This window comes from Bison bison, unplaced genomic scaffold (genome assembly GCF_000754665.1).
Source record: "Bison bison bison isolate TAMUID 2011002044 unplaced genomic scaffold, Bison_UMD1.0 scf7180017864180, whole genome shotgun sequence".
Lineage (NCBI taxonomy): Eukaryota > Metazoa > Chordata > Mammalia > Artiodactyla > Bovidae > Bison > Bison bison.
In genome coordinates, this window is record NW_011494752.1 from 7,615,590 (window position 1) to 7,639,978 (window position 24,389).

Consider the following 24,389-nt stretch of genomic DNA (forward strand, 5'->3'; position numbering starts at 1 on the left):
CAGTGTCAGACTTTATTTTTCTGGGCTCCAAAATCACTACAGATGGTGACTGCAGCCATGAAATTAAAAGACGCTTACTCCTTGGAAGGAAAGTTATGACCAACCTAGATAGCATATTCAAAAGCAGAGACTTTACTTTGCCAACAAAGGTTCGTCTAGTCAAGGCTATGGTTTTTCCTGTGGTCATATATGGATGTGAGAGTTGGACTGTGAAGAAGGCTGAGCACCGAAGAATTGATGCTTTTGAACTGTGGTGTTGGAGAAGACTCTTGAGAGTCCCTTGGACTGCAAGGAGATCCAACCAGTCCATTCTGAAGGAGATCAGCCCTGGGATTTCTTTGGAAGGACTGATGCTAAAGCTGAAACTCCAGTACTTTGGCCACCTCATGCGAAGAGTTGACTCATTGGAAAAGACTGTGATGCTGGGAGGGATTGGGGGCAGGAGGAGAAGGGGACGACAGAGGATGAGATGGCTGGATGGCATCACTGTCTCGATGGACGTGAGTCTGAGTGAACTCCGGGAGTTGGTGATGGACAGGGAGGCCTGGCTTGCTGCGATCATGGGGTCACCAAGAGTCAGACACGACTGAGAGACTGATCTGATCTGATCTGAAGGTTTAAAATCTCCAAATATAGAAGGGAAAAGATGACAAAATAATGTTTATGAAAATGTATCTATTTCATTATAATATGCATTTCAAAGAAAATATATAAATCTTTTAACTTAGCCTATAACATGTAAAACAGAAAAGTACAGAATAATGAAATATCAATAAATATATACTAAATGATTCTCTGAATAATGAACAGTCTTCTAAATTACCTGAACCACATGCTAGCACGTGCTAGAAATATCTCAATTAATCAAATTTACTAAAATCACTCTCATTATGGAGTTATCAATAAATCTCTCTTCATCTTGTTTTACGAATTGTTTTATCTGCATCATCTGGCAACTGACTACTCATTTCTCCTTAAAAAAATTTTCCCCCAATTTGATCTTTTCCTTGTTTTCCTCCCACTTTGCTGGTTGCTCCTTCTTGGTCTTCATTCCTCCTCTTGTCCCCACTTTCTTAACGCCGGTAAGCTCAGTCCCTGCACAACTCTTTTTCTTCGTTGTTTCTTCTTATTACCTAGTGACCATAATGTTAAATGCTAAATGAATGCTAACAACCTCCAAATTTCTAACTCAGTCTCTAGCCCAGATCTGAATTCTAGATTTGCAATGTTCAAATGCCCACTGGACAACTTCATCTGAATGTCTAATAAGAGTCTTAGGGCTTCCCTAGTGGTCTAGTGGATAAGAATCCAACTGCCAATGCCAGGGTTCAAGCCCTGCTCCAGGAAGATCTCATATGCTGCAGAGTTAACAACTAAGCCCAGTGTCCTAACGCCCTCAAACCACAACTATTGAGGGCTCCTTACAGCTGGTGCTTCACAAGAGAAGCCACCGCAATGAGAGAAACTCATTCACTGCAGCTACAGATAGCTCCCACTCTCCACAACTGGAGAAAGCCTGCATGTAGCAACGAAGACCCAATGCAGCCAAAAATAAATAAATAATTAAAGAAAAATAAAAAAGGAACCTTAAACTTAACATGTCAAAGCTTGCTCCTCCTGGTCTTACCTAGCTCACTAAATTACCATGGTCAATTGCTCAGGCTCAAAATTCTACTTCAATCCAATCCACTGGCAAATCTACCTTCAGATTTGGCCACGTCTCATCATCTTCACCACCATGCTGCTCTGTGCCACCATTATCCATTGCCTGGATAAGTGCAGCAGCAGTATTTTCCAAACTGGCCTCCTACTTCCACCTGTCCCTTTACAATGCATTTTCCACACAGTAGTTAGGGTGACCCTTTTAAAAAAATCACATCAGTGTACGCCTATGCTGAAAATACTCTGATTTCATTCTTCCAAAGTCCTTAACCATAGCCTCCACAGGACCAATATAATCAATCATACTCTTACTTATCTGACATCATCCTCTAATACTCTTCCTTCAGATATTTAAATGTCTCATTCTGCCCTCACCTCCTTAATATCTTTATTCAAATGTTAGCTTCTTACTAAGACTTTCTTTACCCATCATATTTAAAACTGCAACACCCACTCACTACTTCTCTTGTTTCTTCTTCTATTGCACTTATCCTCATCTAAAACACTATCAGTTCAGTTCAGTAACTAAGTCATGTCCGACACATTGCAACCCCATGGGCAGCAGCACGCCAGGCTTCCCAGTCCATCACCAACTCCTGGAGTTTACTCAAACTCATGTCCACTGAGTTGCTGATGCCATCAAACCATCTCATCCTCTGTCACCCCCTTTTCCACCACCTTCAATCTTTCCCAGCATCAGGGTCTTTTCAAATGAATCAGTTCTTCACATCAGGTGGCCAAAGTATTGGAGTTTCAGCTTCAGCATCAGTCCTTCTAATGAATTTTCAGGACTGATTTCCTTTAGGATGGACTGGTTGGATCTCTTGATGTCCAAGAGACTCTCAAGAGTCTTCTCCAACACCATAGTTCAAAAGCATCAAGGCGCCCAGCTTTCTTTATAGTCCAACTCTCACATTCATACATAACTACTGGAAAAACCATAGCTTTGACTAGACAGACTTTTGTTGGCAAAGTAATGACACTGCATTTTAATATGCTGTCTAGGTTGGTCATAGCTTTTTTCCAAGGAGCAAGTATCTTTTAATTTCATGGCTGCAGTCACCATCTGTAGTGATTTTGGAACTCAAAATATAAAGTCTGTCACTACTTCCATTGTTTCCCCATCTATTTGGCATGTAGTGATGGAACTGGATGCCATGATCTTAGTTTTTTGAATGTGGAGTTCTACGCCAACTTTTTCACTCTCCTCTTTCACTTTCATCAAGAGGTTCTTTAGCTTTTCTTCACTTTCTGCCATAAGGGTGGTGTCATCTGCGTATCTGAGGTTATTGATATTACTCCTGGAAATCTTGATTCCAGCTGGTGCTTCATTCAGCCCGGCATTTTGCATGATGTATTCTGCACATAAGTTAAATAAGCATGGTGACAATATACAGCCTTGACGTACTCCTTTCCCTATTTGGAACCAGTCTGTTGTTCCATGTCTGGTTCTAACTGTTGCTTCTTGACCTGCATACAGATTTCTCAAGAGGTAGGTCAGGTGGTCTGGTATTCCCATCTCTTCGAGAATTGTCCACAGTTTGTTGTGATCCACACAGTCAAAGGCTTTGGCATAGTCAATAAAGCAGAAATAGATGTTTTTCTGGAACTCTCTTGCTTTTTTCATGATCCAACGGATGTTGGCAATTTGATCTTTGGTTCCTCTGCCTTTTCTAAATCCAGCTTGAACATCTGGAAGTTCACAGTTCACATACTGTTGAAGCCTGGTTTGGAGGATTTTGAGCATTACTTTGCTAGCGTGTGAGATGAGTGCAATTGTGCAGTACTTTGAGGATTCTTTGGCATTGCCTTTCTTTGGGATTAGACTGAAAACTGACCTTTTCCAGTCCTGTGGCCACTGCTGAGTTTTCCAAATTTGCTGGCATATTGAGTGCAGCACTTCCACAGCATCATCTTTTAGATATGAAATAGCTCAACTGGAATTCCATCACCTCCTCTAGCTTTATTCGTGGTGATGCTTCCTAAGGCCCACTTGACTTCACATTCCAGGATGTCTGGCTCTAGGTGAATGATTACACCATCATGGTTATCTGGGTCATGAAGATCTTTTTTCTATAGTTCTTCTGTATATTCTTGCCACCTCTTCTTAATAGCTTCTGCTTCTGTTAGGTCCACACCATTTCTGTCTTTTATTGAGCCCATCTTTGCAAGAAGTGTTCCCTTGGTATCTCTAATTTTCTTGAAGAGATCTCTAGTTTTTCCCATTCTATTGTTTTCCTCTGTTTCTTTGCGTTGATCACTAACTAGTAAGGCTTTCTCATCTCTCCTTCCTATTCTTTGGAACTCTGCATTCAAATGGGTATATCTTTCCTTTTCTCCTTTGCCTTTAGTTATTTGCCTCAGCTATTTGTAAGCCCTCCTCAGACAACCATTTTGCCTTTTTGCATTTCTTTTTTTGGGGATGGTCTTGATCACTGTCTCCTGTACAGTGTCACGAACCTCTGTCCATAGTTCTTCAGGCACTCTGTCTATCAGATCTAATCCCTTGAATCTATCACTTTCACTGTATAATCATAAGGGATTTGGTTTAGGTCATACCTGAAAGGTCTAGTGGTTTTCCCTACTTTCTTCAATTTAAGTCTGAATTTGGCAATAAGGAGTTCATGATCTGAGCCACAGTCAGCTTCTGGTCTTGTTTTTGCTGACTGTATAGAGCTTCTCCATCTTTGGCTGCAAAGAATATAATCAATCTGATTTCAGTATTGACCATCTGGTGATGTGCATGAGTAGAGTCGTCTCTTGTGTTGTTGGAAGAGGGTGATTGCTATGACCAGTGCGTTCTCTTGACAGAACTCTGTTAGCCTTTTCCTGCTTCATTCTGTACTCCAAGGCCAAATTTGCTTGTTACTCCAGATATCTCTTAACCTTCTACTTTTGCATTCCAGTCCCCTATAATGAAAAGGACATCATTTTTGGACGTGAGTTCTAGAAGGTCTTGTAGGTCTTCATAGAACCGTCCAACTTTAGCTTCTTCAGCATTACCTTAGAAATGAATCGCGGTCATTCTGTCATTTTTGAGACTGCACCCAAGTACTGCATTTCAGACTCTTCTGTTGACTATGAGCTACTCCATTTCTTCTAAGGGATTCTTGCCCACAGTAGTAGATATAATGCTCATCTGAGTTAAATTCACCCATTCCAGTCCATTTTCGCTCACTGATTCCTAAAATGTTGATGTTCACTCTTGCCATCTCCTGTTTGACCATCTCCAATTTATCTTGATTCATGGACCTAACATTCCAGGTTCCTATACAATATTGTTCTTTACAGCATCAGACTTTACTTCAATCACCAGTCACATCCACAAGTGGGCGCTGTTTTTGCTTTAACTCTAGCTCTTCATTCTTTCTGGAGTTACTTCTTCACTGATCTCCCGCAGCATATTGGGCACCTACAGACCTAGGGAGTTCATCTTTCAGTGTCCTATCTTTTGCCTTTTGATATTGTTCATGGGGTTCTCAAGGCAAGAAAACTGAAGTAGTTTGCCATTCCCTTCTCCAGTGGACCAGGTTCTGTCAGAACTCTCTACCATGACCCATCTGTTTTGGGTGGCCCTACAAGGCATGGCTCATGGTTTCATGAAATTAGACAAGGCTGTTGTCCATGTGATCAGTTTGGTTAGTTTTCCGTGACTGTGGTTTTCATTCTGTCTGCCCTCTGATGGATAAGGATAAGAGGTTTATGGAAGCTTCCTGATGGTAGAGACTGACTGTGGGGAAACTGGGTCTTATTCTGATGGGCGGGGCCATGCTCAGTAAATCTTCAATCCAATTTTCTGTTGATGGGCGGGGCTGTGTTCCCTCCCTATGGTTTGGCCTCCTTCATGCCCTTATCTTCATTACCTCCAATGTAAGGAGTCACTCCGTGCCCCCAACCCTGCACCAGGCCACCGACAGCCCATGCCTCTGTTGGAGACTCCAGGACACTCACAGGCAAGTCTGGGTCAGTCTTGTGGCAGTCACTGCTCCTTTTTCCTGGATTCTGGTGCACAAAGGTTTTGTCTGTACCCTCCAAAAGCCCGTTTCCCCAGTCCTGTGTAAGTTCTGGAGGCTCTATGGTGGGGTTAATGGCAACCTCCTCCAAGAGGGCTTATGCCATACCCAGGTCTGCTGCACCCAGAGCCCCTGCCCCTGCAGCAGGTCACTGCTGACCCGTACCTCTGCAAAAGACACTCAAACACAGTTCTGGCTCAGTCTCTGTGGGGTCTCTGGTTCCTATATATTTCAGTAATTTATCTTATTTATTACCTGCCTTGCCTCACTAGAACGTAGGTTTCATGAGAGCAGGGATTTGTTTTGTTTGCTGTTGGATTTCAGAGAAGGCAATGGCACCCCACTCCAGTACCCTTTCCTGGAAAATCCCATGGACGGAGGAGCCTGGTAGGCTGCAGTCCATGGGGTCGCTAAGAGTCGGACACGACTGAGCAACTTCACTTTCACTTTTCACTTTCATGCATTGGAGAAGGAAATGGCAACCCACTCCAGTGTTCTTGCCTGGAGAATCCCAGGGAACGGGGGAGCCTGGTGGGCTGCCGTCTATGGGGTCAGAGTCGGACACGACTGAAGCGACTTAGCAGCAGCAGCAGCAGCTGTTCTATTTCCAGTGCAAAGAATGACAATGGTGCATAGCAGGTGCTCAAATATTTGTTAAACGAATAAATGAAAAATTTTTCAGAGTAAAAAAACTGAAACTCATATAGAAAAATGTATAGTTCACAAATAAACTGGTTGTTGTAGTTCAGTTGCTATGTCCAATTCTGCAACCCCATGGGCTTCCTTGTCCTTCACTATCACCCAGTTTGCTGAGATTCATGTCCACTGAGTTGTTGATGCTATCTAACCATCTCATCCTCTGCCACCCTCTTCTCCTTTCTCCTTCAATCTTTCCCAGCATTAGGTCTTTTCCAATGAGTTGGCTCTTCTCATCAGGTGGCCAAAATTCAGCTTCACCATCAGTCCTTCCAATGAATGAACAGGGTTGATTCTGTTAGGAAATAAATATCACTAAATACACTCTAGTTTTAATATGAAATTTGCTATTACCTACTTCATCTATCCTGAAACTTTTTAATCACTGTAGTAGACATTCTGCACACACTATCTTCCTTTGAAGAACTTCTCCCCAGTTTCAGCTCATACAATTTGCCTAGTGAGGACTCCACCTCCCTAGGTCTGGGCACACAACCTGAACCAGACTGACCAGAGTGCTCTCTCTGGGACACGTGCTAGTTTTTGGAAAGAATTATACCTCTTCTCAGCTGAAGAGACGGAAAGAGCATGCCTCAAAACAAAATCAACGTAAAAGAAAACAAAGAACATGTGGCAGAGGCAGCAAGGAACCCTGATGAGAAATACTATTTGAGTCTTAGATTCAATATTTCCTGGAGCCAGCATTTCCCAATTGTTTTATTTTTTCAGTTACATTAGCCAATAAATTCTATTTTTATAGAGGGAAAAGGAGTACATCAAGGCTGTATATTGACACCCTGCATATTTAACTTATATGCAGAGTAAATCAGGAGAAACACTGGGCTGGAAGAAGCACAAGCTAGAATCAAGATTGCCGGGAGAAATATCAATAACCTCAGATATGCAGATGACACCACCCTTATGGCAGAAAGTGAAGAGGAACTCAAAGCTGGAGGAGGGGCTAGAAGGAGATAACCCTTCCTTTCCCCTGGTATTCAGTAAGCTTCATCCTTTCACCTCTTCTGCCTTGAAAAATGTGCTCTCTCAGGAAGTGTTGATTGCTCAGCCATGTCCAACTCTTTGCGACACCATGGTCTATAGCCCACCAGGTTCCTCTGTCCATGGAATTCTCCAGGCAGGAAAACTGGAGTGGGTTGCCATTTCCTCCTCCAGGGCATCTTCCTCATCCAGGGATTGAACCCGGGTCTTCTGCATTGCAGACACATTCTTTACCATCTGAGCCACCAGAGAAGCCAGGGAAGCTCTTGCAGGAAATGAACTGACAGACTCATCCACACTGAGGTTTACATGGTGGATAGGGCTGCACTGCTAACTTCTCTTGGGGTATTTTAAGTGTAAATGGTGTGAAATTTAAGAGCTGAACCAGGAAAATTGGAACTTTATACACCAGAAAGTACACTGTGCTTTCTCAGAGTGCACATCCTTGGGGTCCACCCATATGGCCTCACTTCTCACAGCCTCATAGCTGGATGAGCCCCATCTCCTTTTTGAGATGCTTTCCCTATGTTCTGCAAACCACAGGTTCTGGGGGTCCACACCATTTCTTGGTTGTAAGGCTGTTTGATTCTTTATCCAAGGAGGAGACAATTACAATGTTTTGCCCCAAAGCCCCCACCCGTCCCACCTGGGAGGGCTGGCTGGGCTGGTGTCCCTTTGGTGGCCAGTTGCTCTTGGATCTCCACATGAAAGCTCCAGGCCATGCCACTGATCTGAACCAGAACAACATTAACAAGAATAAAATAATAGAATTTATTTTAAATACCAAGGCAAACTACCTATGAGGTATTCAAGTGCACCATATGGAATATTTATTTGTAAAGGTGTCTCATTATTTGGAATCTAACTGGTACAACCAACATCAAAGTTAGCAATGTGGATCAAAGTCCTTAGAGAATGAATGAAAAAAGTGTTACTTTTATCATACTTTAAGAGCTTTGATATATTACCTCATCTATAGTGTGATCCTACAATTATAAACTGGAGGAAAAGTAAGTGGGCAAAAGAAAAGCTTTGGAGGCCTATATTAAAATGGCTGTTTAACAGTAATGGGATTTAGGATGACTTTATCTTTTTTCAATAGCCTTATTCTTAAGTAGTCTTCAGACTTCCCTGGCAGTCCAGTGGTTAAGACTTCCCACTTCCAATGCAGGAGGTTCTGGTTCTATCCCTGTTCAGGGAACTAAGATCACATATAGGGTTAGTGAAGCCAACGACAAAAAAAGAAGGAAGTCTAAAGATCCTGGGTTTTCTGTTTTTGCAATAAACATGTAAAATTAATAAAGGAAAGGGGAAATGCAAACTGTAGGCCTATACCCCTTTAAAGGTGGCTCAAGAGCTAAGGATGAACCTTGATTTACTTGCATTTCATCTCAGAAAAAGCTTGATCTATCAAGCATTCATTAATATTATCATTTATCTGACCAAAAATTTTTGTTTTTTTTCCTAATGTGGCTGCATGTGGTCTTAATTACAGCATGCAGGATCTTAGTTTCCTGTTCAGGGATTGAACCCATGTGCACTGAATTGGGAATGTGGAGGCTTAACCACTGGACAATCAGGGAAGTTTCCAAGAGCATTTTTTGAAATGCAGTTAATCAAAAATATCTGAAATGGAATACTGAAACAGAGGGAAATCAATGTGAAGGGATAATTCAGTTTTAATTATATACAACTGGCCCCCTGGAGAAGGGAAAAGCTACCCACTCCAGTATTCTGGCCTGGAGAATTCCACGGACTATATAGTTTATGGGGTCACAAAGAGTCAGACACAACTGAGCAACTTTCACTCACTCACTCACTCATGGAGATAGTAAAGGACAGGGGAGCCTGGCATGCTACAGTCCATGGGGTCACAAGGAGCTGGAACACATCTTAACTATTGAACATGTTACATATACACCATGACCGTGTATTAGACCTGCTGAAGTTGAATGCTAAAATACAAGAGTGATGAATTTCAGGATTAGAATATTGAAGTGTGGATCCATTCCAGAAAGCTTATTATTACTATAACTTGCATGAAACAGTACTTTTAGGGAATTCCCTAATGGTCCAGTGGTTAACACTCACGCTTTCCCTGTGGGGGCATAGGTTCAGTCCATAGTCAGGGAACTAAGATGCCACAACCTTGCATCACAGTCACCAAAATAAAAAGAATAACAGCTTTTATTTAGGCAAAGTAAATAGGATTTTGGAGGCTGTACCCTAGCCAGAGACAGTTAAAAAAAAAAAAAGTAAATGAATGCTCATAAGAAACCTGTAAGCATTCATCATTGATTTAATGTGATTCAATTTCTTGCCAGCAGCGTAATTTTATAAAAATGGCCACCCTACACATTACATTTAGCAAATGGTAGGGTTAGGGCAATATCAAAATCAAGGCAGGAGAGAGGCAGTTTCTCAAACTACAAAACAATACTATCCTAGAGAATTCTGGTTCCTTTCCCCCAACACAGGAGAGTCTGTCAGATCCCTATGTTGGTATAGGATACACACCTCTCCACAACCCACCTGTTTATCCATCCGTTTTTCTAAGCTACTCTCACACACAGTTTTCTTAAAAAGTGTTAGGGGACTGGGATAAAAGCCCACGAATGGGCTTTTTCATCTTGTGTTACCAATACATTTTCATTAGATACTCCTTTCTCCTTTCAATAACTAATTGGCCAACAACAAATGTGACTCCAGACAAACTCTCTTAGGAGCAATGAGAGTTTGAGAGTTTTAAAAAAAAAAGTCAGTATACAATACAAATTCACCTCAGGATTCAAAAAGAATAATCTTTGTGATGAAGCAAAATGGTTTCAAGTTCAGATGGCTTATAGGAGCTGTTCTGCCACAATGTTCTGGAGAAAAACAAAGGTTTGAAAAGGCATGGTCCTTAAGCTAAAAAAAAAAGTCCCTAGGACTGTTGCTTATTGGAAAAAGATAGTGAAGTGAAGTGAAAGCCATTCAGTCGTGTCTGACTCTTTGCGACCCCAAGGACTATACAGTCCATGGAATTCTCCTGGCCAGAATACTGGAGTGGGTAGCCTTTCCCTTCTCCAGGGCATCATCCCAACCCAGGGATCGAACCCAGGTCTCCCACATTGCAGGCGGATTCTTTACCAGCTGAGTCACAAGGGAAACCCAAGAATGCTGGAGTGGGTAGCCTATCCCTTCTCCAGCAGATCTTCCCGACCCAGGAATCGAATCAGGGTCTCCTGCATTGCAGGTGGATTCTTTACCAACTGAGCTATGAGGGAAGCCCCGGTGAAAGATATTAACAGACAAAAAACAAGCAAAAAACCTCTACAACCTTTAAAGTAGTAACTTTGTATATAGTATTTTTCTTAAAGAAAAAAAAAAAAAAAAACACCAAATAAAAGACTGACTTACCACTCAGAATCTAACATTATCCACCACCCCCATTTACTCTGCAAAGTGGGGGAAAGAAATATTTCCATTATTTTAAATAATTATTGTTAAACTCAGTTCATTTAACTTTTTCAATATAGTATCTTTTAAGAAATAAAAGTACAAACCATATTATTAAGCAATGCCTGAGGAATGTAATTCCCCAAACCCTCCCCAATCCAAAATGCAGAAAAAACTTCTAATACAAATGACTCAGTTTCTTTAAACCTAAATAACAAAGTGGGGGTGTGGGGTAGGAGGTGAGCACTTACAGATGATGAGATGCTTAAGAGACATAGAGAAAGGAAAGGGAGAAAGGGAAAGATATACCCAACTGAATGCAGAGTTCCACAGTATTGTAGGTGAGATAAGAATGCCTTCTTAAATGAACAATGCAAATAAAAAGAGGAAAATAACAGAATGGAAAAGACTACAAATCTCTTCAAGAAAACTGGAAATATCAAGGGAACATTTCATGCAAGGATGGGCACGATAAAGGACAGAAATGGTAAGGACCTAAGAAAAGCAGAAGAGATTAAGAAGAGGTGGCAAGAATACACAAAAGAACTATACAAAATAGGTCTTGAAGATCCAGATAACCACAATGGTGTGGTCACTCATCTAGAGCCAGACATCCTGGAGTGTGAAGTCCAGTACTTTCTAAGTACTACTTTCTAAGTACTTTCTAAGTACTTAGAAAGTACTACTACGAACAAAGTCAGTGGATGTGATGAAATTCCAGCTGAGCTATTTCAAATCCTAGAAGATGATGCTGGTAAAGTGCTGCACTCAATATGCCAGCAAATTTAGAAAACTTAGCAGTAGCCACAGGACTGAAAAAGGTCAGTTTTCATTCCAATCCCTAAGAAGGGCAATGCCAAAGAATGTTCAAACTACTGTACAACTGCACTCATTTCACATGCTAGCAAGTGATGCTCAAAATCCTTCAACCTAGGCTTAAACAGTATGTGAATCGAGAACTTTCAGAGGTACAAGATGGATTTAGAAAAGGCAGAGGAACCAGAGATCAAATTCCCAACATTCACCGGATCACAGAGAGAGCAAGGGAATTCCAGAAAAACATCTACTTGTGCTTCACTGACTACGCTAAAGCCTTTGACTGTGTGGATCACAACAAACTGGAAAACTCTGAAAGAGATGGGAATACCAGACCTCCTAACCTGCCTCCTGAGAAACCCCATATGCAGATCAAGAAGCAACAGCTAGAACTGGACACGGAACATCTGACTGATTCAAATTTGGGAAAGGAGTACAGCAAGGCTGTATATTTTCACCCTGCTTATTTAACTTATATGCAGAGTACATCATTCGAAATGTCAGGATGGATGAATCACAAGCTGGAATCAGGAAATATCAACAAAGTCAGATATGCAGATAATATCACTCTAATGGCAGAACATGAAGAGTAACCAAGAGCCTCTTGATGAGAGTGAAAAATGAGAGTGAAAATGCTGGCTTAAAACTCAACATTCAAAAAACTAAGAGTATGGCATCTGGACTCCTCACCTAATGGCAAACAGGTGGGGGAAAAGTGGAAGCAGTAACAGATTTTATTTTCTTGGGCTCCAAAATCACTGTGGACAGTGACTGTAGCCATGAAATTAAAAGACGCTTAGTCCTTGGAAGAAAAGCTATGACAAAACTAGACAGTGTATTAAAAAGTAGAGATATCTACTTTGTTGACAAAAGTCCATATAGTCAAAGCTATGGTTTTCCCAGTCATGTATGGATGTGAAAGTTGGACCACAATGAAGGCTGAGCACCAAAGAATTGAAGCTTTCAAACTGTGGTTCTGAAAAAGACTCTTGAGAGTCCCTTGGACTGCAAGGAGATCAAACCAGGCAATCCTAAAGGAAAGTGACCCTGAGTATTCATTGGAAGGACTGATGCTGAAGCTGAAACTCCAATACTTTGGCCATCTGGTGTGAAGAGCCAACTCATTAGAAAAGACCCTGACGTTGGGAAAGATTGAAGGCAGAAGGAGAAGGGGATGACAGAGGACGAGATGGTTAGATGGCATCAGCAACTCAATGGACATGAGTTTGAGCAAGCTCCAGAAGATAGTGAAGGACAGGCAAGCCTGGCTTGCTGCAGTCCGTGAGGTCACAAAGAGTTGGGACACAATCGAGTGTGTGAACAACAACTAGTAGGTCTTGTAGGTCTTCACAGAACTGTTCAACTTCATTGGCTTTAGTGGTTGGGGCACAGTCTTGGACTAGTGTGATGCTGAATGGTTTCCTTGGAAACAAACACAGCTCATTCTGTTGTTTTTGAGACTGCATCCAAGTACTGCATTTTGGACTCTTTTATTGACTATGAGGACTTCTCCATTTATTCTAAGGAATTCTTGCCCACAGAAGTAGATATAATGGTCATATGAATTAAATTCCCCCATTCCCATCCATTTTAGTTCACCAACTGCTAAAATGTCTATGTTCACTGTTGCCATCTCCTGAAATAAAAGTTTACTATTCCTCATAGTAAGTGTATGCTTAGTCGCTAAATCATGTTCGACTCTTTTGGGACCCCATGGACCATAGTCTGCCAGGCTCCTCTGTTCAGAGGATTTTCCAGGGAAGAATATTGGAGTGGGTTGCCATTTCCTTCTCCAGGGGACCTTCCCAACCCAAAGATCAAGCCCGCAGCTCCTGCACTGCAGGTGGATTCTAAACTTTTCTTCAAAACACATCAATTTTTTTTACTAAACAGTTCAGTTGTTACTATAGGGTACTACTGCTATATCCTAATTAGAAATATCTATCAAAAAATTCTAAGCCTGAGATGGCTGGATGGCATCACCAACTCGATGGACATGAGTCTGAGTGAACTCCAGGAGTTGGTGATGGACAGGGACACCTGGAGTGCTGCTATTCATGGGGTCACAAAGAGTCGGACATGACTGAGCGACTGAACTGAACTGAACTGAACTGAAGCAATAGTTAAAATTAAGGGTTGGCACATAACCATCATTTGTGTGGAAAATTTATTCAGCTAGAAGAAATTTTCAATCAGTAACTTAGAAATAAATATTTGTGGCTAAAACTAATTACAAAGCAATCAGAGCCTTCTTTCCTATGAGGATACAGTGAGAAAACTACAGCCATCTATGAACCAGGCAATGGGTTCTCATCAGACTCTGAATCTGTCAGTGTCTTGACCTTGGACTTCCCAGCTTTTAGAACACTAGAAATAAATATTTGTTGTTAAAGCCACTCAACCTATGGTATTTTTGTTATAGCAGCCTGAGCAGACTGAGAGAGAACAGAAGTGGCTGACACCACCTCTTCTCTCTTTTTCTCTTGAAAGCAGCCTCGATGCCCAGACTTCTGAATATTAATTTTTAACCATGAGGTATACTGTAAGAAGTCCAGAGTCTTGGCCTGGACTTTGATGCCAGCACCCTCTATTTCTAAACTTCCTACTGTGAGGAAAAACTTGAACAAACAAAGAAAAAACCCTAACAAAATAACAACCACAAAAACAATCAGAGAAGGAATTCCCTGGTGGTCCAGTGGTTAGGACTCTATGTTTCCACTTCAGGGGGCACAGGTCCAATTCCTCGCTGGGGAACTAAGATCCTTCAAGCTGTGTGGAACAGTCAAAAAAAAAAAAAGAGAGAGAGAGAATCATGGTGCTAACATGATTTTTAAGTAGTCTACAATATTCTGATTTTTAAGTAGTCTACAATATTCTGACAACAGTTTCAGTGATCTTAATATTTCAATTTTTTAAATGCCTAAATATTCTAGAATATCTAGTATGTATAGGACAATGTAGCCAAAGTGTCCGTAATAACTATACTTAGGAGAAGTCAGTTTTTCTGTATATGCCTAAGTCAAAGGACTCACTGAAGAACTTTCTGGAAGTCGTAGGATAACTTGGTACCAGCAGTAAATAAGGACAATAACTTGAATGCACAAAAGAGAATTTTAAATAGCTAGCCTCAGCAATTGACCTCTAGTATATTTATCTATCCACCATCCAACCAAACAAAAAATATCTAGTACCTACTGCACCCCAGTAATTTAGTGGGAGAATTAAAGCAATAGGGTAGTCAAACATAACACTGAAAGTACTATGAAAGGAGGATAGTATGCTATGAGAAGATATGAGATGGGTACAACCCATACTTCAGTGTCGTAAAAGGCATTCCAGAATTGAAACCTGAAACATGAATAATGGTAGCCAGGCAATAAAAGAGAAAGAGAGTGCCATGCAAAGAGGCAGCTTTTAAGAAGGCCTGAAGAAACTACCTTTTACATAACAAACTCAAGGGCGTTCAGAATGGCTCTAAAAGGAAAAGATTAGACTAGTAAAGTCAGAAGCAACCAGACTACAAGGCCATGTATGTTAGGAACTTTAGTCAATTCAAGAACAGATTTTAGACATATCCACTAACGGCTTTTAAATGTGGAAACGATCTGATCAGATATCCATTTTGGAGAGATTCAGGCACAGTGTGATGGACAGTGTGTAGGCTGGCAATACAGGATACAAATAGATCATTTATGGGGCAGTTTGAGTTGCCCATTTATTTATTCAGAAATATTCAAAGGGTATTTCTTATGTGCCAGACCTCGTATCCAGTTTGAATGAAAGAAGCTCCAGCTCTTCAGAGTAGTAAGCATTACTTTCAGAGTAGTAAAAATAGTTTTGAAAAGTAAAGAGATTCCAGATATATTTAGGAGTTGAAAACAAAAGAAGGCAGCAATGGGGATGAAGGAAGAGAGAACAGTTAAGAATGATGACCTGGCTTCTGGCTAGGTAGACAGTGGTATCCACTCAGGAAGAGAATGAGCAAAGCAAGCTTGTGAGGTAAGTTCAGTTTTGGGCATGTTGGGAGACATTCATGTCCAATAAGTAACAGTAATATGTATCTGAAACCCCAGAGAGAGAGAGATCTGGACTTTAAAGGCTGTTCTTAGTAAGCTATCATCTCCATGAAGGAAGAATTTTGTTTTACTCACCACTGTATCCCAATAGCCACAGTACTAGGCACACAGCTGGCCTTCAATAAATATCTGTTAAATGAATAAATGAGATACACATTTTGCAATAGTCAGCAAAATGGTCACCGAACTGCTCAGAATGGATCATATGATCTAGGCAGCATACAGAGTGAGAACTTAAGGGGATGTTAGAAAAAGCACCAAAGAACAATGCTAACAAGAGTAAGAAGAATCCACAGATAAGCAAGAGGAAAACCAAGAGATTTCAAAATTAGAGAACCAAAATATAATGTTTCTTACAGAATGAGTGACCAAAAGAGACAAATGTTGCTAAGAAGTATGAGGAGTAAGACAGAAAATAGAAGACATCTGAGAGTGTTTTTCACTTTTGTGAATTTTCTTATTTTTTTCTTCTTTTTGGTTTTTCTTTTTTGGTTGAGCCACACAGAACTTGGTCCTCCTACTAGGGATCAAACCTGTGCCTCTGCAGTGAAAACACGGAGTTCTAACCATTCAGTGCCAGGAAATTCCCATCACTTTTGTGAATTTTCAAGAATAAGAGGAGGAGAAATTCTATTATGCCTAACATTTCATATCTAAATAATGACTCTACCTATCTAAATAATGAGAAAACTGCTTATCCTTTTATAAACTTGTTTGTCCCATCTAACACGCCTGCCTCTTTACTCTGTGTCACCTCACCTTTATTTCCTGTGTAACACCTATCACAATCTGTAATTAACTGGTTTGTTATTACAATATAAACTGTAAGAAAGGAAGGGCTACTTTTCTTGTCTGATCTGTTTGTGGACACATTCCCGGAGTCTAGAATACTGCCTGGCTCAATAAATATTTCTTTTTTCTGATCATTCATGTGTCCTGTTTATCTCCCTATGGGAATGGGATAGAGAAGAACTAAAAGATTATGGAGATTCCTCTCAGCCCTTAAAAAAATACCTCCAGGAAAAGCAAGTAAAAATACATTTTAGGGACTTCCCTGGCAGTTCAGTGATTATGACTCCGTGCTTCCAATGCAGGGGGCATGGCTTCTATCTTGGCCGAGAAACTAAGATCCCACGTGCTTCCTGGTGTGGCCAAAAAATATATTAAAAAAAAAAACCAAGATTTTAAAAGAAAAAACATTTTATTTAAAGCACAATAACAGAATTGAGAAACACAAAAATCCTAAATCCATCCCCTATAGAGGATCTAATCAGTGGAAGTGCAAATTACAAGGAAAAAATTCTTCTTAGGCTCTATAACCCTAGTGGAGCAGGTCAGCAATCAGAAACAAGGTATCCTAAAATATATGCAAGACTTAAAAAAAGTTGCCAGAGAAAACATTAAATGGAGGGTAGTTTCTCAGTTTGGAGAAGGCAATGGCACCCCACTTCAGTACTCTTGCCTGGAGAGTCCCATGGACAGAGGAGCCTGGTGGGCTGCAGTTCACGGGGTCGCTAAAAGTCGGACAAGACTGAGAGACTTCACTTTCACTTTTCACTTTCATGCATTGGGGAAGGAAATGACAACCCACTCCAGTGTTCTTGCCTGGAGAATCCCAGGGACGGGGGAGCCTGGTGGGCTGCCGTCTATGGGGTTGCACAGAGTCAGACACGACTGAAGTGACTTAGCAGCAGTAGCAGCAGTTTCTCAATTTCTGCATTTCAAAGCTTAAAAGGGAAAAAATGATCCATTATACTTTTATACTATAATCTTAAAAAAATTGAGACAATTTTAATTGCTTTGTAGAACTCAGGTTTAAATTTCTATTTATAGAAAAGTAGTTAAACTGCAATAATTTCTTCCTCTCCAGATGAGTGCCATTAGTTCACTATAAAAACATTAACTTACTCATCTCTATAACACATGCTCTGCTCTAAAAAATGAATTCACAGACCTCCCTGGTAGTCCAGTGGTTAAGACTCTGCACTTCCAGTGCAGAGGGTGTGGGTTCAATCCCTGGTTGGAAAACTAACATCCCATATGCTATGCAGTACAGAAAAAAAAGAGCAAAACACAAACTCAAATGGAATACTAGATATTAGAAAATGTTCTCCTATGTAAATAAAATTGTCACTATATGGTAGAATCCTTTAATTTTTAGGGTAAGTACTTTAAGTACTGAAGGGTGAAGTGTCATAACATCTGCAATGTACTTTGAAATGGCTCACAATGTAAAAATATGTGTATGTATACATATTGTGTGTGTGTGTGTGTGCACGCGTGTGTGTATAAAATTTGTTGTTGCTGTTCAGTCACTAAACTGTGTCCAACTCTTTGTGATCTCACAGACTGCAGCACACCAGGCAGGCTTCCCTGTCCTTCCTATCTCCTGAAGCTTGCTCAGACTCATGTCTGTTCAATCAGTGACCTATCTAACAATCTCATCCTCTGCCACCTTCTTCTCCTTTTGCCTTCGATCTTTCCCAACATCAGGGGCTTCTCCACTGAGTTGCTCTTCACATCAGGTGGCCAAAGTATTGGAGCTTCAGCATCAGTCCTTCCAATTGATTGCCTTACATTTAAGAATTTGATCCATTTTATTTTTGTGTATGGTGTTAAGAGAATGCTCTAATCTCATTATTTTACATGTAACTGTCCAGTTCCCCTCCCCCCCCACCATTTATTGAAGAGATTGTCTTTTCTCCACTGTATATCCTCACCTCCTTTGTCTATAGACTAAGTGACCACTAACTGAATAGCAGGGAGAGATAAGAAAGCCTTTTTCGGTGATCGATGCAAAGAAATAGAGGGAAACAATAGAATGGGAAAAACTAAAGATCTCTTCAAGAAAACTGAAGATACCAAGAGAACATTTCATGAAAAGATGGAACAATAAAGGACAGAAATGGTATGGACCTAACAGAAGCTGAAGATATTGAGAAGACGTGGCAAGAATACACAGAACTATACAAAAAAGATCTTCGTGACTCAGATAACTATGATTGTGTGGTCACTCACCTAGAGCCAGGCATCCTGGAGTCTGAAGTCAAGTGGACCTTAGGAAGCATCACTCCACAAAGTTCGTGGAGGTGATGGAATTCCAGTTGAGCTATTTCAAATCCTAAAAGATAATGCTGTGAGAGTGCAGCACTCAATGTGCCAGCAAATTTGGAAAACTCAGCAGTGGCCACAGGACTGGAAAAGGTCAATTTTCATTCCAATCTCAAAGAAAGGCAGTGCCAAAGAATGTTCAAACTATCGTACAATTGTACTCATCTCACACACCAGCAAAATAATGCTCAAAATTCTCCGATCCAGGCTTCAACAGTACGTGAACCATGAACTTCCAGATGTTCAAGCTGGATTTAGAAAAGGCAGAGAAACAAGAGTTCAAATTGCCAACATCCGTTGGATCATGAAAAAAGCAAGAGTTCCAGAAAAACATCTACTTCTGCTTTATTGACTACGCCAAAGCTTTTGACTGTGTGGATCACAATAAACTGTGGAAATTTCTTCAAGAGATGGGAATACCAGACCACCTGACCTGCTTCCTGAGAAATCTGTATGCAGGTCAAGAAGCAACAGTTAGAACCAGACATGGAACAACAGACTGGTTCCAAATAGGGAAAGGAGTACGTCAAGGCGGTATACTGTCACCGTGCTTATTTAACTTATATGCAGAAAACATCATGCAAAATGCCAGGCTGGATGAAGCACAAGCTGGAATCAAGATTGCTGGGAGAAATATCCATAACCTCAGATAAGCAGATGACACCACCCTTATGGCAGAAATTGAAGAACTACTAAAGACCCTCTTGAAGAAAGTGAAAGAGGAGAGTGAAAAAGTTGGCTTAGAACTCACCATTCAAAAAACTAAGATCATGGCATCCAGTTTCATCACTTATGGCAAATAAACAGGAAAACAATGGAAAGTGACAGACTTTATTTTTTGAGCTCCAAAATCACTACAGATGGTGTCTGCAGCCATGAAATTAAAAGATACTTGCTCCTTGGAAGAAAAGCTATGACCAACCTAGACAGCATATTAAAAACTAGAGACATTACTCTGCCAACAAAGGTCCATGTAGTCAAAGCTATGGTTTTTCCAGTAGTCATGTACGGATGTGAGAGTTGGACTATAAAAAAAGCTGAGCGCCAAAGAATTAATGCTTTTGAACTGTGGTGTTGGAGAAGACTCTTGAGAGTCCCTTGGATTGCAAGGAGATCCAACCAGTCCATCCTAAAGGAAATCAGTCCTGAATATTCATTGGAAGGACTGATGCTGAAGATGAAACTCCAATACTTTGGCCACCTGATGCAAAGAACTGACTCATTGGAAAAGACCCTGATGCTGGAAAAGATTGAAGGCAGGAGGAGAAGGGGAAGACAAAGGATGAGATGGTTGGATGGTATCACCAACTTGATGGACATGTGCTTGAGCAGGCTCCAGGAGTTGGTGATGGACAGGGAAGCCTGGCATGCTGCACCCCATGGGGTCACAAAGGTCGGACACGACTGAGTGACTGAACTGAACTGACCATGGGTGTGTGTGTGTTTATTTCTGGGCATTTTATCTTGTTTCACTGGTCTATATTTGTTTTTGTGCCAGTACCATACTCTTGATTACTATACCGTTATAGTATAGTCTGAAGTCGTTTTGAGTCACTTCAGTCTTGTCCGACTCTCTGCGACCCCATGGACTGTAGCTGCCAGGCTTCTCTGTCCATGCCATTCTCCAGGCAACAATATTAGAGTGAGCTGCCATGCCCTCTTCCAGGAATCTTCCCGACTCAGGGATCAAACACACATCTCTTATGTCTCCTGCATTGGCAGGCAGGTTCTTTACCACTGATACCACTTGGCAAGTCTGAAGTCGGGACCCTGATTTCTCCAGATTCACTTTTCTTTCTCAGGATTGCTTTGGCCATTTGGGGTCTTTTGTGTTTCCATATAAATTTTAGAATTTTTTGTTCTAGTTCTGTGAAAAGTGTCAGTGATAATTTGATATAAATTGCATTAAATCTAAAGATCACCTTAGGAAGTATAGTTATTTTGACAAATATTGATTCTTCCAATCCAAAAACACAGTATATCCTTCCATCTGTTTGCGCTATCTCCAACTACTTTCATCAGTGTCTTATACTTTTCAGAACACAAGTCTTTGGACTCCTTAGGTAGGTTTATTTCCAGGTATTACATTCTTTTGGATGTGATGGTAAATGAGATTGCTTCCTTGCTTTTTCTTTCTGATCTTCTGATGTCCATATATAGAAATGCAAGAGATTTGCATATTAATTATGAATCCTACAACTTTACAAAATTCACTGATGAGCCCTAGTGTTTTTCTGGTAGCATCTTTAGGATGGTCTGTGTATAGTATAATGTATACTTCAAACTGTAAAAATTTTACTACTTCTTTTCCAATTTATATTATTTTTACTTATTTTTCTTTGATTGCTGTGGCTAGGACTTTCAAAACTATGTTGAATAAAAATGGTGACAATGGACATTCCTGCCTTGTTCCCAATCTTAGAAGCAATGAATTCAGCTTTTCACCACTGAGAATGATGTTAGCAATGGGTTTGTCATATATGGCCTTTATTATGGCCTCTATTTCCACTTTCTAGAGAGCTCTTATCATAAATGGATGTTGGATTTTATCAAAAGCTTTTTCTGCATCTACTGAAATGATCATATGCTTTCTTTTTATTTTCACTTTGTTAACGTGGTGTATCACACTGATTGATTTGAGGATACTGAAGAATCCTTGCATCTCTGGGATAAATCCCACTTGATCATGGTGAATGACTCTTTTAATGTATTGTTGAATTCAGTTTGCTAGTATTTTGCTAAGGATTTTTGCATCTATATTTATCAGTATCAGTTCAGTTCAGTTTCTCAGTTGTGTCCAACTCTTTGTGACCCTCATGGACTCCAGCACACCAGGCTTCCCTGTTTATCAACAACTTCCAGAGCCTGCTCAAGCTTGTGTCCATCGAGTCAGTGATGCCATCCAACCATCTCACCCTCCGTCATCCCCTTCTCCATCAGTATAATTGGCCTATAATCTTTTCTTGTAATATCTTTGTTTTTGGTATCAGGCTGATGGTGGCCTCATAGAATACTCATGGCAGTATTCCTTCCTCTGCAATTTTTTTATAACAGTTTCAGAACGATAGGTGTTAACTCCTCTCTAAATGTCTGATAGAATTCACCTGTGAAGCCTTCTGACTTTTGTTTGTTGGAACTTTACTGTTTCAATTTCAGTACTTGTGAATCAACTGTTGACATTTTCTATTTCTTCTTGGTCCAGTCTTGGAAGGCTGTACCTAAGAATCTGTCCATTCCTTCTAGGCGGTCCATTTTATTGGCATATAGTTGTTTGCAGCAGTGTCTTATGATCCTTTGTATTTCTGTGTTGTCAGCTGTAACTTCTCCTTTCTCATTTCTAGTTTTATTGATTTGAGTCCTCTTTTTTCTTGATGAGTCTGGCTAGAGGTTTATCAATTTTGCTTATCTTCTTAAAGAATCAGCTTTTAATTTCATTGATCTTTGCTACTGTTTTCATCTTTATTTATTCCTGCTCTGATTTTTGTGTAAGTTTTTTCCTTCTACTAACTTTGAGCTTTGTTTGTTCCTCTTTCTCTAGTTGCTTTAGGGGTAAGGTTAGTCTGTTTATTTGAGATATTTCTTGTTTCCTAAAGATGGTATTGCTATAAATGTCCCTCTTAGAACTCCTTTTGCTGTATCCCAAAAGTGTCGGACCACCATGTTTTCATTGTCATTAGTCTCTAGCTTTTTTTTTTTTTTTTCCTCTTTGATTTCTTTAGTGATCCATTAGCTGTTCAGTGACATATGTTTAGCCTCCACGTGTTTGTGTGTTTTTTTTAGTTTCTTCCCCTATAATTGATTTCTAATCCCATAGCATTGTGGTCAGATAAGATGCTTGATATAATTTCAATTTTTTTTAAGTTATCAAAGCTTGATTTGTGGCCCAAGATGTGATCTGTCCTGGAGAATGTTTCATGTGCACTTGAGAAGAAAGTGTATTTAGCAGCTTTCAGATGGAATATTCTTTAAAGATCAGTAAAGTCCATCTGATCTAATGTGTCATTTAAGGCCTGTGTTTCCTGATAGTCTGTGTGGATGATCTGTTTCTTGATGACAGTGAGTTATTAAAATCCCCCAAAATTATTGTGTTTCTGTTGATTTTTCCTTTTACAACTGTTAGTATTTGCCTTAGATACTGAGGTATTCCTATGTTGGATGCACACATATACATATATACAATTGTTATATCTTCTTGGATTGATCTTTTGATCATTATATAGTATCCTGCTTTGTCTCTTGTAACATTCTTTATTTTGAAATCTATTTTGTCTGATATGAGTACTGCTACTCCAGCTTTCTTTTATTTCCATTTGCATGGATACTTTTTCCTATCCCCTCTCTTTCAGTCTGTATGTAGGCACCAGAAGTCTTACGTGAATTCCACAGCCTTGTACTGAAGCTAATAACTAAATATCACTGGCCAAAATTTAAAATGTATAGAATTCACACACATATATTTTTAAATATCAGCTTTTTTGATAGACATATCACATACATTATTAAACTGCTTCTATGTTGACATTTCTTATCTCAACCTAGAAATTTAGGTAATAGCTACATTCATTGTAAGTGCTGAGCACAGCAAAAAAAAAAAAAGGGTGTTTTTAAAATAACTCAACCATTAGTCAAGGGAACAAAAGAAAATGTATTTGGCTACATTATTCTAATACTAGTTCTCCTGGGAACCAAAAGTATTTAAGTATGTAGTGTGTAGTTAAAGGTAAGCTAAGGAATCCAAGAAACTCACTCACCAAACACAGGCACAGAATTGGATCAGTGACCTGTGGCATATACCACAGTAATCTAGTAAGTAGTTTTTACTCAACGAATCCATCCTGGTACCTTAGACATTTTCATAGTCTCTTTTGTGATTTTAAATAAGTAAAATGTGAATGTCACTATCCCAGGGACACATAATAGATACTTAGATACTTAAATTCAGAAATCTCTGGAAGGTAAGTGGTAAACTGTTGATTGCTCAGTTGTGTCTGACACTTTGCAACCCCAGAGACTAGCCTGCCAGGCTCCTATGTCCACAGAATTTTCCAGGCAAGAATACTAGAGTGGGTTGCGAGTCCCTTCTCCAGGGGATCTTCCTGACCCAGGGATCAAACCTGGGTCTCCTGCTGCAGGCAGATTCTTTACCATCTGAGCCACTAAGAAATCCTGAAGGTAAATGGTAAGATCTATCTTAATAGCTAAACAATAATTATCTCTAATTACCATTTCAAAAGGTGATATACATACCCTCTCATCAAAGTAAGCACCATTCCCTGAAGAACAAACACATTGTTCATTTCAGAAAGTGCCTGGAAGTAGGGACTGACAGGGGCAAGGACCTATCTACTCTGACAAGGGGCAGTGTGAAGCTTATTTCAATAGTTCAGCAAAAGAAAAAAGGTATTTTCAAAATATGAAAATATGTATTTTTAAAATGTAATAGTTTTATGTATAAAGTCATTTGCATATACAGAGATCAATGAAGCACTAAAGTGTACTTTGAGCATTCTAAAATTTAGGTTTAAAGAAGTTAAGATGTAACAGTCCAAAAAGCTGTTGACCCTTCCCGTAACTAAAC

General features: G+C 40.1%; 1 protein-coding gene across 5 annotated transcripts in view; it reads right to left on the reverse strand.

Moving 5' to 3' along the window:
• Window positions 1-24,389, reverse strand: part of SPAG9 (sperm associated antigen 9) — a 152,316-nt gene that overhangs the window by 121,933 nt on the left and 5,994 nt on the right. The gene's annotated exons all lie outside the window — the stretch shown is intronic.